The sequence below is a fragment of the Pongo abelii genome, chromosome 1, assembly GCF_028885655.2.
Source record: "Pongo abelii isolate AG06213 chromosome 1, NHGRI_mPonAbe1-v2.0_pri, whole genome shotgun sequence".
Lineage (NCBI taxonomy): Eukaryota > Metazoa > Chordata > Mammalia > Primates > Hominidae > Pongo > Pongo abelii.
The window spans coordinates 29,920,451-29,934,380 of NC_071985.2; the positions used below are offsets into that span (position 1 = coordinate 29,920,451).

Here is a 13,930-nt window from a genome sequence, read left to right on the forward strand (position 1 = left end):
GATTTGACACCCGTAAGTCAACTCAATTTTATTTACTATTTCTTTCAAAAGTGACATGAAATCATACTAGTTCTATGTTTTTTATGCTATTATTATTTTACTTCTAGCATAATTCCAATTTATCACAGTTCAATTAGTTCAAAACCAAAGATTCACTACAGTGAGGTTTATTAGAATTAATTACCATTATTGTTAATGTCAATTGCCAAAGTGAATTTGAATTGTCCCATCCATTCACATGAATGCTGGTTACTTCTCTTGCCCACTTAATGTTCGAAGTTTTTATTTGTTTATTTTCAGATTAAGAAAAAACCCTTAATAGGTTTCTTTTCTTTTTTTCTTTTTCTTTTTTTTTTTCTACTCAGTTTGGAAGCGATCTTATGCCTGGTTACCATAGCTAAAACAGGGGACACTAAATGGAAGAGACGTATGATTTATATGAGAAAGAATGAAAATAAAAATCACACCCCACTTAGAGGAAGAGACTGGGACCTAGTCAAAATAGTCAGAGATGAAAGCTTAGCAACTTCGCACATTTTAAGCACTGCCTGGAATTCTGACTGATGGGATATTCTGGAAGGAGGCTTAAGCAAATAAGTAGGCTAAGAGGAACACTGAAGTTGTTTCATGCTGTGGCTGTTTTAATCTTTGGGCATGAACTAGTAATTATTTTCATAGGAAGTGGGGGCAGAAGTAACCCGGGGATTTCTGAGGCCTATAATGGACTTCTGTGGTGTGAGCTGAGAATCTAATGTTATACCACAAGATTACCAAGCTCTCCATCTCTTCTGACCAGTGAAAATTTTAATTCACACTCCAGCCTCAGTGTGTCCTTTTGGCTTGGGTCTGCAGAGGCGGACTTCATCTCACTGCCTGGGCTTTAGAATAAGTAAAATGGTATTAGCTGTTGTCGTAGAGGCAAACCTTAAGAGATTGACTGAATCCAAGGCTTTTAGGGAGGTATGCATAAGATGCTTCCATAGTTTAAAGTCTGTTTCTCTACAGGTACCTGAGATTAATTATCTAAAACAGAGGAATAACTCTCAAGTCTCTGCTACTTAGAAGAAATTTAAAGTATCCAGGAGAATATAAAAGAGTAAACTGCATCCAGTTACATTCTTCTTGTGCTGACAATATAGTTTTAGGCCTTTTTTTTTTTTGATGGAGACTCTCTCTGTCACCCAGGCTGGAGTGCAATGGTATGATTTTGGCTCACTGCAACCTCTGCCTCCTGGGTTCAAGCAATTCTTCTCCCTCAGCCTCCTGAGTAGCTGGGATTACAGGCCCATGTCACCACACCCAGCTAATTTTTGTATTTTTACTAGAGATGGGGTTTCACCATGTTGGTCAGGCTGGTCTCGAACTCCTGACCTCTTGATCCACCCACCTGGGCCTCTGAAAGTACTGGGATTACAGGCATGAGCCACTGCGCCCAGGCCGTTTCTTAAATTAATAACAAAAGTCAACGTATCTGAGTCTGTTCTCTGTTATATAAGAAACTCTTTGAGGACAGACTTTTTGAAACTTACTCTACCGTGACTTCACCTAGCTACCCGCGCCTTATGACCAGGGTGATATTAAACGTGTCTATAATGGAGAATGAAGAGGAAGAAAATGTTCAAGTTACTAGAATGACCGCTTATTATCCCATTACATTATTCTTTATTTCAAACGCTGTATCTTTTTTCGTAAACACATATATGACATAAATATTATCTCATTTCTCTTCATCTTCTCCTTGCAGGTACAGGATATTAGAAATGATAATGTCATCCTGAGGTTTACTAGTTTCAAAAAGGAGATTCTTTGTGGTTTACATATTTGGTGGGGCATTTGATATAAGAACATCCCCTAGGTTAAGCCCTGTTCCTTGACATCATAGTTTTCCTACATACCACAGCTAGATTAATCTTCCTAAGGCATTATTGTTATTGTGTCAGAAATGAACCTTGGTTTCTGCTGTCCGTGGTATAGTTTCTTCTGCAATCTGGCTGGCACTAACTTTCAAGCCTCGTGACTCCTTTACTTGAACTTGATTACTAAGGTTCAGACAAACTTGGTTGCTAATTATTCTTCCAACATATTGTGTAATCTTTCATTTGTGAGTTTTGGGTTGTCCTTCACTTTGGAACCCCCTGGCCTCTGCCTCTATGTCAATCTGGTTTATGCATCACGGTTTAAATTAAAAGCCCTTTCCTCCAAGAGTCCTGTTTTGGTCACATCAGATCTGATATTTTTCTTTTCTAAACTCCTGTGGTATTCCACTTGTACCACTATTCGTTCACTTTTTACTTATTGCCCTTTATTAAGCTATTTGAAAATTGACTTTCATTAATTCAATGTGCATTTATTAACCAGCCTCTCTGTGTCAATGGCTGTCCCAGGAAGAAGAAATGAAAATGAAAATACTCATGAAGATCCAGGATATCTCTCCTATTAAATTGTGAACTCATCAGGGCCATAGACAACATCCATTTTGCTTCTATATTTCCAGTAGGACAATGCTTTGGACATGGAAATCAATTAATAAGTTGTTAAGTAAATCAGTGGGTTTTAACTCTGTAAGACTCAATGCTGTCTTCTAGCCCATATTTTGTAATGCCCCTTTTGCTACACCGTAAGAGAAGTAACAAATTGTATACTCTTTCTACATATAAAATTTTGAAAATATTAATAAAATATCTACACATAAATTTATTGCCCTCGAAGAGGACAAATAAAAGAAAAACATTTTATCACAAAATAACATGCATTTCATTATGTAAGTGCTTAGACATGACTACTTAGAAAATATAGTGAAGTAGTCAGATTATTGCTCCAACTTCACAATGAATAAGTTTGGGTTTTTCAACAAGAAAGTAAGAAATTGTTCCCTACATGAAAAGCAGGAAAATGAAATAGTAGAGCTATGAGTGACACTAAATAAAAAGTAGTGTTTGAATAGGTTATACCAACCCAGATTCATTTGTGTATAATAATGGAAGGAAAGAAGTAACTTTAATTGAAGTTGGGATAACATGCCAAGAAAAATTGCAGACCAACAAAGTGGAGAAAATGAGGAATTAGACAGTCCAACAAATGAGCTATATCTTACTTGTAAGTGGAGGGTCAAAATAATTCATATGGAGTAACCTAGGGCAAAGTAATGACAGAGTAGCACAGAAAACATATCTTCTCTTTTAAAATCCTGCCACGTGTTGGGGAATACTTTCAGTTTCTGGTATTTATTAAGACTTTGAAGACCAAATATTTTGGCAGGTGGTAGGGAGCAGAGAGTGGATTAAGAAAAAAAAATTAATACATATAGCAGGCTGTAGAAAACTGTTTTACGATATGCTTCTGGGGGCAGTATAAGCAAAAAATTAAAATTCATAGGCAACTCACTTCTGCTTCTGGTCACAACTGAGGAAATAGTTCCTGTGGTAAACAATGCATATCTGTACAAAATATATGAAAAAAATGTTTTCAGGTGTTGGACAATAGCCAACACAAGACTGTGATTCCTGAGAGAAGGAAGACAAGTAAGATGTGTCATATGATTACTCTGGTTTTCAATTTGGAGGCATGTCCTGGAACCATGGCACAGAAAGCAGGAAGCTAAATGAAGCACAGCCATCTTGCTGAGCTGAGGAGACAGAGATCAGAGCCTAGAGAGATCAGAGAACCAGAGAGAAAGGAGAGATGAAGAGTAAGTTCCAGAAATCTACATCAAATGTCCTTTTGAATCTAGGATGTAACTCCATGAGACTAGAAAAAAACAACTATGGGGGAAAGAACAAGTACCCAAGAACTAGAAACTGAGCAAGGGTGTCCCATCTTTTGGCTTGAGCAGGGGTGTCCAATCTTTTGGCTTCCCTGGGCCACACTGGAAGAAGAAGAATTGTCTTGGGCCGCACATAAAATACACTAACACTAACGATAACCAATGAGCAAAAAATAAAAATAAAAAATAAAAAATAAAAAAAATCACAAAAGAATCTTATAAATGTTTTTAAAAAGTTTATAGTGTTGGCTGCAGCAGGTTGGACAAACTTGTACTAGAGCATGCACAGGGCTGAGAAGTGGGTAGGGTTTGAATTTAATATAGTCACAGTGGAAACATCTCATTAAACTCTTAGAACATTCAGCAGAGACCCTAGCAAAGCCATGTCTTAGGAGTAGTCCCCACATAGTTACTCAAGGCTTGACCTAACAGAGCTTAATAACAAGACTCAAAAGAATCAAGCTAATCCTCAAATAATTTAATTGATGCTGGAACAAAAATTCAATGATCTCTAAAGAAAGACAACAAAATTAAAAAAAAAATCAGCAATTTAATCAAATCAATCAAAATGTGCTTGACACACAAAGAAACAGAAAAATATGACTCATAATCTGGAGAAAAAATAATCAATAGAAACAGACTCAGAAATTGTAGAAATGTTGGAATTAACAAGCATTTAAATAAAAATATACATGTAAAATAGAAAAAAATGAGAGATGAAAAGCACAATATCTGAAAGAAAAAATATTCACTGGATGGGCTTAATAGCAGAAGAGATACTGGAGGGAAACAAGATCAATGAACATTATTACATAACAAGAGGAGTTTTCCACACTGAAGCATGGAAAGAAAAAGATGGAAGGAAAAAGCAGATTCTCACTTAGCTCTGTGATAATGTAAGAGGTCTAACAAATGTGTAAATTGGGGTCCAAGGAAAGGAGAAGAATACAAAAAGTTTGAAAAAGTCATGCTCAAAAAATTTCCTGATAATGAAAACTATAAACACACAGGTCCAAGAAACCCAACATACCCCAAGTAGGACAAACACAAAGAATCTAACCCTCGTGACATGAGTTTAACTATGTAACAAACATGCACATGTACACCTGAACCTAGAATTTTTTTTAAAAAAGAGGCATAAGAAAATTCCTGAAAATAAGTGAGAAAGAGAAAACATTCTCAAAAGCAGCCAGAGGAAAAAAGACACATTGTGTGCCAGGAACAAAGATAACAATTAGCACTGACTTTATCAGAAACAAGGCAAGCCAGAAGACAAGAGAAGAAAGAAAAACAAACCTCTGTTAATTAAGAATCCTCAATCAGCAAAAACATCCTTAAAAATGGAGATGATAAAAGACATTTTTACACAATCAAAAGCTGAGGGAATTATTCACTAAGTATTACAAGAAATGTTAACGTATGTTATTTTGTCTGAAGGTGAAGGATACCACTGAGACACTTGATCAACATGGTAGAACATTGGAATTGGTAAATGCGAGGCAAATAGTAAAGACTTCTCGTTTTTCAATTTCTCCAAATGTTTGTGACTATATAAAGCAAACAACAAGGTAGTGTGGCATTTATAACATATATAGAAGTAAAAAATAAATGGCAATAATATCACAAAGAACAAGGGGAAAATGAAAAAATCCTGCTGTAAGCTTCTTGTGTTAACTTGTAAAGTGAGTATAACGTTATTTGAAGGCAGACTGTGATAAGTTGAGATTCACATTTAAATGAAATATAATGTTTTAAATGAAAACATAAACTGCCTATGATTCTAACTTTCTAAGATAACAACTGACTCAATAAATACTACATTTAGAAGAGAATGGACAACCCAAACAAAATAAATACGCATTTTTTTGCAGCACAAATTTCCTATCATTAAGCTACAATACATATATACTGTACATATATAGAATAGCAATAACATGAAAGACTTTAAAAATAATCCTTAAAAGTATATTTGTTTCATGTGACTCCACCAATTTGATAATATTTGTTTTGGAATTTGTTCACACTGTTTATATTCATTGTATGTTTTAAGGCTTCTCTGCAGTTGACCATTGCAATATATTTATAACAACTGTAGTTTGTAGTAACTGTGATGTAGCACTGAAACTCGTTCTCCCTAAATATGAGGTTCAAAATGCTCTAATAAGTAATTCAACTTCTTTCTTTAAAGAAGTGGGTTTGCAGGAGAAACATGAGTGAATACACACAACAGATAATGCCTTATGGAAAAATAGATGAAGATTATGGAATAGTCTAAAATTTTAACACTAACAATGAGACATTTGAAAAAGATTCAAGGGAAAGTGACAAAGATTGAACAGAGGCCAAATTAAAAAAATGCAAATGAAGGAGTCCCTGAAGAACCGAATAAAAGCCAAGAGACAGGACAAATCCTAACAGTATAATTGGAGGAACTTTTCCAAAACAGCAACAAGAAGAATAGAAACTGCATATTGAAAGAATATATCACACACCTGAGAATATTAAGCCAGACGATCAACACTAGGATGTATTCTAGAGAAATTTTTAGACATAATCAAGGTGTGATACAAAAGGGACTTTAACTGTAAAGAGGAGAAGCCAACTGTTATGAACAGGCAAGAACTTCGGATATCTCTATCCCATGAACACTTGAAGGAAAGTATTAAAGAATGAGCATCACATAACCAAAATTACTAGTGATAATCATGACAAGTACTGGTGGTGAGCAGTAAATATATAGTTACTTATAGAATTAGAATCAAATGAGGGTTAAAAAGAAGGGATTATAATATGTAATAGCTATATGCCCTGGCAATGTAGACATCAGTCCTTTAAACAGATTAAGAGAAAGATTGAATAAATGTTAAATGATGTTAAAACTATTTTCATTAAACATATTATTCATTAAACATTATATTAAAATTGAAAAAAATCAAACAAACAAGAAAAGGAGTGGGTTAACTTTGTGATTAGAATGATTAAATTATTGGGCCCCTGTCCTTTCTTCCTCCCTCGGGGAACTCTGTAAATGTTGGCTGACATGCCCTTTTTCCATTTCAAATGAACAGATCATGCATTAATCACTAATTCATTCAGATAGTTACATTTCATCTTTTGGTAGCATCCATATGAGAGTAATATATTTCCAAATAGTATTACACTTAACTTGATTCAGTAGCTGGAAAGAAGAATAATGAAAATGTTCAGTGACAAAGATTATTTTAAAGAAATCTAAGTTTCTTGATAATTCCCGTAAACATTTCTTTCACATTGATGTGATTGATTTCATTTCCTTGCATCTCAAAATTACCTCATTTAACTTTACAACTATCTCTAAAAAATAAATACAACATTTTTCAACATTTTAATTTTGGTATTGTATTTGTCACTAATTTGTCAATGATGAAATAATTCTACAACACTGTCAAATAGTAAGCATAAAATTGATAAGCAGTCCCCTTTGAAGAGCTATCTTACTTATAAGAAAAGATGACTTATTATGTTGGATAAAATTTTTAATATTTTTGTCAATTCATAGGTTTCTAAATAATAATTCATAGAGGTCTTAATTTGATTAATTTACGACTAAACAATATATTGATTTCTGAAATGTTTCAGCAAGATTCTTACCTACTAGTCACTGATGAAAAATAGAAGGAACTGCTAAAACATGGTGGTATTTTAATTTGTTTACAAAGCCTTATTGGCAAATCATAGCTGGTCCCATTTTCTATGGTACAATCAATGACTGGAAAGGAAATTATTTTTCTGTTTAATATTTTTTAAGAATTCTAACTACTGACATACTTTTTTTGTACTTGATCAGTTCTTTTGAAAATATTAGTTTATCTACAACTCTTTTTTTCCTTGCAGATCCTTTGTATATGGGCAGTAAATCTTCATTATCATACAAGATGCTTTCAAATACTTGACATAAAAACTTACTTGTTGCAGTTCATTACATGGCTAATTTTTCAACACTGCCATAAACTCTTCTTGACACAGTAACACTGCTCAAAAGAAAAGTAAAAGAAAATTATTTGCATTTTTCCATGATGATTTTACTAAATTCTTGCACAGCTAGTAAAGTTAGCTTTTCTCCAATATTGTGTAGCTTACCACAATTTAGCAATCATTTCTATTGCTAAGATTCATCCTTTTTTTGATTAAAAGACTATTTGTGAGTATTCCAGGGACAAGATCCCTTGGAAATGTGACATACTTTTGACAACTTTATTGTGATGTTTCTTTGTAAAATGTTTCTTTAATCTTCATGACTTTGTTACTTCATTAGAAAAAACACATTGGGAGAGAAGGCATTTCCATAACTTCTCTTTTATGGGCAAAGCTATATAATCCAATTTCAAATTGTCAGCTGAATCTTGTTGCTGTTATCTTATATTTGATATTTTGAAACAAGATCTAAAGATATATATGCATACATATGTTCAATCATCATGAATGGAACAACTACTAGTATAAACAATTACAAGTATCTTGTATTAGAAACAAAATTCCTATGACCTGAGTTTCTCTTGGTGTCATAATTTTCCGAAATGTTGAGCAAATCTTTGTAAGGTAACAATGTACTGTCTTCTCTTCATTCATACAGTAGCTGCATTTTTGGAAAATTAATATATATACAAACTATTAAATAGATTACTTAATTTAATTATAAAGGAATTAGGGTCAAGCTTCAGGTAATTGTACCAGTTAAAAGTGTTTTAAATATATATATATTTTTAATCTGAAGGTGTGGAACAATTTTTTGTAGTTTGGTTCTTACCTGAACATCGTAACGCATCTAGCATCCCTGGTCTCTTCTCATTAAATGCTAGAAACCTCCCAAACTTAGTCTCAACTGAAAAATTATGACCGATTTCTGAAATGTTTCCTGGAGATTTTCCATCGAATGACGCTGGGTAAAATAATAATTGTGAATTGAATGCGGGCGATCCTTTGGGGTTACGTTTAGGGTTGCCCATTCCAAGCCCTGCCTATAAATGCCGGATGGAGGGAATGAGTGAGGGATGTGATCCAGGCTGTGCTCAGTCCTACCTGGAAGAAGTGGGTAGGCACCACCTTTTTCTTCTGTAAAAAAGTATCCTCCTCTTGCCAAGAAGTCATCCAGAGGGGCCACTGTTTTCTTATTTTTATGAAGGCACTGTAAAATCAAATTATGTACAAAATGGCCAAGCAGGTGCATCCACATCTAATTAAATATATATGGATAAGAAGTAAGCAAATAACCTTCCAACTTTTAAAATGGAAAAACTCTTTGTCTACAATATTTTCTTTATTTCAACAGCATTGTAATCGTGAATAAATGTGTATTATAGCTTCCTACTGATCATTTGAGAGACATGGAGGGCAGAGGGCGGACGAAATTACACGCAATCATCTTTTACATGAACTCAGAGCTTCAACTTTTGCTCATTCGTACCGTATATCATAGCTGGCTTTCTAGTGAAAACTTAATGCATCATGGACTAATTTTTAATAGTTTTGTTACAGGTTGGGGGCATGTATAGAGATGAATCCTATCTAAGTATGTGAATAGGTCATATTTTGTAATCATTCTTTACTGAGAACACTAGACATGTTTATTTTGTTTTACCATGACATTCATGCTGGTCTTAGTCTCCTCTATATAATCCTAATTTACAGCCAGGGTTGAGGGCCTCCTGGCTGGAGTGGGTGGGACTGAAGCTGTAGCCTGGAATAGAGAATGGTATGTATCTGTTGTTTCCTCTAAATAGCACAGTATAGTGACCTCAGAAAACTGGAAAGAACATGGGCCCAACTCAGGAGTAGCGGCATCACAACAGAAGGACACTTGACTGAGCAGATCTAGGTGATAAAAAAATATTTCTAAAGATTGTTTTCTGAGTCACTATTGCCACTGAAAAATAATGGTAACAAGCCCCAGGAAAAGTTTTATTTGGCCAGAGTCCTCATCCAAGCCCAGTTCTGACACTTCAAGACATTCTTGGTAATTGGCAATGAAATATCTTCTATTATGGAAAGGCAGTGTTCTTAAATACATATTAGTTCCTCTCCGTGATGTCTGGGGCCAGTTACCACATGTAGTTGTTGCAGGCTATACTGGGCTCCACTTCCTACCTGGCTTAGTTCCTCTGCCCCAGCCCTTCCTCTTGCCTGATTCCCACCTGTGGACTGGTAGGTACCTCCTCAAAGAACCTGCTCAATGCCTCTGCTCCAGACCTCTTTGGACACCATGTCTCTGAGTCACACATGTATGTCTCTTAGCTAGAAAATGCACTAGGGCCGAGGGTGGGGGAAATTGGGTGTAGTTGCAAGTTGCAGTTAGAGAAGGCAAAGGAATGCCCTTTATCCTAGAGTTTCCTTGCTTTCTGGAGCATTGAGGCAGAAATTCTGGGTCTTTTACACGTTACTAATAGGGGAGATGTATCAGGAAGGACTTGAGTGTGCAGGTTCTAGAACCAAGCAGATCTGAATTTGAATCTTAGCTCTTCTACCACCTGTGTGAATGACCCTCCTTAAACTCCAACTACTTCACTCAATGCGGATAATACTAGCTACAAAGTGAGTGACTCCCATGCATCCCTTTTTGAAGGTGTCTTAACCCAAATGTGTAGATACTAATCCAGAGGCCCCAGATGTAGTTCAGATGTTGACCTCCTGAACCCTCATGGGGTCTCTTCCAGACAACCTGAAGCCTGTACCTCAGATTCCCCTAAGGCAAATGAGAACAGAACTGGACTCACCCAGGCTACTTGTTGTGTTAGAGTAAATACTGTGTTATTTAGAGGAAATAGGCTACTTGATGTGCAAACAGAACAAATAAAAACATTGCAGAAGAAGAAATGTTCTGTGATTTAGAAAATAATAGCTCAAATTCAGGCAATTCTAGTTTTCCTCTAGAGAACAGGAAAAAAAAAGATGATGACAAGCACAACTATAGAACAGAGATTATAAGTAGAATTAACATACTTTTGGTTGTTGTTCCCTAGTGGATTTGAATGTAATAATGCTTTATTTTTTGGGTGGGTGGGGCTGGGCAAGAGGAGGAGGATGGTATTCTCTTCAAAAATGCCCCTTTTAGAAGCATGCCTCTATTTCTTTTTCTGAGAGTGCAAGCACAAATACAAAGACCTAATCAACACATTTATTTTTAAGACAATAATTTCATTGCCATGAGTCTCTTTCTTAGAATAAGGCAGGTTATTTTGCTAATTGTCTGGCACCCTGGCATCACCTGATGCTAATCATCAGACACAGGACACCTCGCAGTTCTCAGCAGCGAGTTAAAGTGATTGAAGGGAGAATTGGCTTGGGTTCTCTCATTCTCCCGGCCCCCAGGCTTTTGTGTGGTTTGGGGCTGCTTTTATGAGACAGAGAGATTTTCTTTCAGGAAAATATGGTGAACTGAAAAGTCCTTTGTATCTTCCATAACCTGGGGAGAGGGGTTTCAAATCTCCTTAGTCTGGAAGGCAAGGGTGGCTGAAAGCTAACAAAGAAAACCATTTTAAGCTTGATGAGCTGAGAGAAGGGAGACTATTTGAAGCTCTGGAAAAGTCCCAGAAGGTGGCTTTTCTACCTTTTAATATAAATGTGTGACTAGACTCTAAGAGCCAACTTGATCTATGTGCTCTCGGTGGGCACAGGCCTTGAAGGCTGCTACTGTTAGCAGCTAAGTGTCATGCGCACCCTCTCTTGAGACTGAGCCAATGATGGGGCCTTATGCTGGACTGGTTTATGCATGTGCTAGAATAACCTTTAGAATCACCTAATTAAACGTATTATAATGTCAGCTCACGGTGCAAACACTTTCTCTTAGAAAAATATAATACTTATTCTGGAATGGGAAAAGAATTTTTTTTGCATTTAATATCAACAATTTACTAAGCTTTAGATTTTTTTTTTTTAATTCTACCTTTTGTATTTTCTCAAGGTTCTTGATTAATTTTCAAAGCATGGAAAGAAATCTTGGGCTTCCCACCTCCTACCACCGGCTTCCCCCTTCTTCCTCCACTCTAGTGAAATCATGCAGTCCCAGCACTTGGAGGAGAGTACTCTTTGAACTGCTGCTGCTGAGGCCCTGGGGGTGGAGTTGATTATTTTTGCACGGGGGCATTAAAATGCCAGACATCAATTTCTTGTCTCCTGGTGAAGATATCTATATATTGAAGAGGCGTGCTTCAACCCTTTTCAAAGAATTTTTGCAAGTGCAAATTATGGGAACCCAAGAGAATTAGCTATATTTCTTTAAATAAATTCCCTCAAGGTCCATGTGAAGATGGTTGTGGAGATGGTTGTGGTTCTCTAAGAAGCAGTAAATTCTGCCTGGGGGAAATGTTGCACTAATACCCCTCCCCACCCTCATTCTCCAGCAAGTAGCCAGCGATGTGGGGTGGGGCTCCTGCAGTGATGGCACATATTAGGTAATACCCCCCGTTAGACTGCAGATGTGTGAACTAGTTTAAAACTTTTATTAGGGTTTTTATTAGACTCCACTGCAGTCTTAGCCTCTTTACAGCTGCCAACTTAGCCAGTTGCTCACAAGTTATAACAAATTAGGAATACCTAATGCCTAAGCTATTCTTACACTTTGGGGGCAAAATCCCAAACAAATCATAGTCTTCCTTGTGAATCTAGTCTCCATTTAAGAAATTGCACTTACAGGCAGAATGGCGCTTGAGCCAGGGTTTTGTTATAGCTTTGTAATAACAGTGTGGTTCAATTCTCCTAAGAACATAAATCCCGGATCCTTTATCATTTTCTGCCTGGCCACAGAACGCCCTCTCTTAAGTCTTTGATGGCCTTCCAAAATCTTTTTTTTTTTCCCGCTTCTTTTTGTTGTACGTATTCCTTAAGTGACCTTAATTCTTCTGTGAGTGCCAGATTGGCGTCTCTGAAAGCCGACATTGGCTTGCAATCCCCAAAAGAGGTACTTATAAAGTAGAAGATCCCCATCCTTCCTCTGTATGGGAGAAGAGCTCAGGAAGAGCACACCGCTCTTGCCTAAAGAGGCAAAGCAGCCTGGTCCTTGGCTTCAGAGATTTTTATTATGTGCCGGTGAAACAAGCTTACCGGACTGTCTAGCTCCTTCATCTGAGAAAGACATTAATCTCCTTCTATTTAGACTGACTTACATAGGAGTGAATAAGTATAACGTAGTTTTTTTTCCCCCTTGGAGTTAACAGACATGTATTGAAAAGTGTCCATTCACCAGTCCTCAAACTTTTTTCCTAAAAGGTCTCAATCTAGGCACAAAAGTGAGATTATTGTGCATTAATAGCTTCAATAAATCATATATCTTTTGGACAAACTAAACAATAAGATAGCATAATGTTTAAAATCTGAAAAAAATTATTTGTTGAATCACTAAAATGTTATATTTGAATTTATTAAAAATATCTTTAATTCAATACACAAGGTTGATGTATGAAGATTACCTGCCTTGTCCATAATCCAATATTCAAAGAGATGAACTCAATTTAGTATATCTCTTCATTTTGCCTGTTTTTGAGTTTCTGTTTTACTTCTTGCTACAATGTTACTTCCTGTGGTAATGGTTACAAATCAGGGAATAGGTTAAAAGTTTCTAGGAAAATTATGCAGGTGTTAAATCATGTACACCTAATCTCTTTCTTTTATAGGTAAAATTGAGGCTCAGAAAAAAGGGAAATAGTTTACCGGAAAAACCTGGGTACGAATTCTCTATTCCATCCTACATTTGGCCTTGGGCAAGTTGTTCAGCCTCTCTGTTGCCCCAGCTGTGAAAAAGAGGCAATGTTAACTATAAGGTAAAGCTATGATGCTGATTAAACAAATGACATACATAGTGTCTGGCACAGAATAGGTGCTCAGCAAATCACTAGTTGCCTTCCTCTTTCCTAAAGTCTCCATGGGGTTGTTACATATAACAACATGGAGTTGTTAAATATTTGGGAGCAGAACTCAAGAGCTGGCCCTCAATCTTGTGTTCTTCCCATTTCACCAGGCTGCTTCCTGCTCAGATTTATAGGGAAACTACCTTGTTGAACAGCTACCTGCTGCCTCTCACTTGGGAATGTGTTGGGGAGATGGCGTGAGTGAAAGGTAGAGACGTGTTACAAACTCTGACTACCACCATGGCTGAATCTGCAACCACCAACTACAGGAGGGTCATTCATTGTAATA

At 36.3% G+C, this 13,930-nt stretch overlaps 1 long non-coding RNA gene across 10 annotated transcripts in view; it reads left to right on the forward strand.

The window, feature by feature from the left end:
- The window catches only part of LOC112130070 (uncharacterized), a 348,783-nt gene that overhangs the window by 294,711 nt on the left and 40,142 nt on the right, over nucleotides 1-13,930 (forward strand). For 9 of the 10 annotated variants that reach the window (XR_010140422.1, XR_010140420.1, XR_008509828.2 and 6 more), the window contains one exon: nucleotides 13,408-13,554. The exons of the other annotated variant lie outside the window; for it this stretch is intronic. This is a non-coding gene — a long non-coding RNA (uncharacterized LOC112130070). The remainder of the gene's footprint in view (nucleotides 1-13,407; nucleotides 13,555-13,930) is intronic. 10 annotated transcript variants of the gene reach the window in all.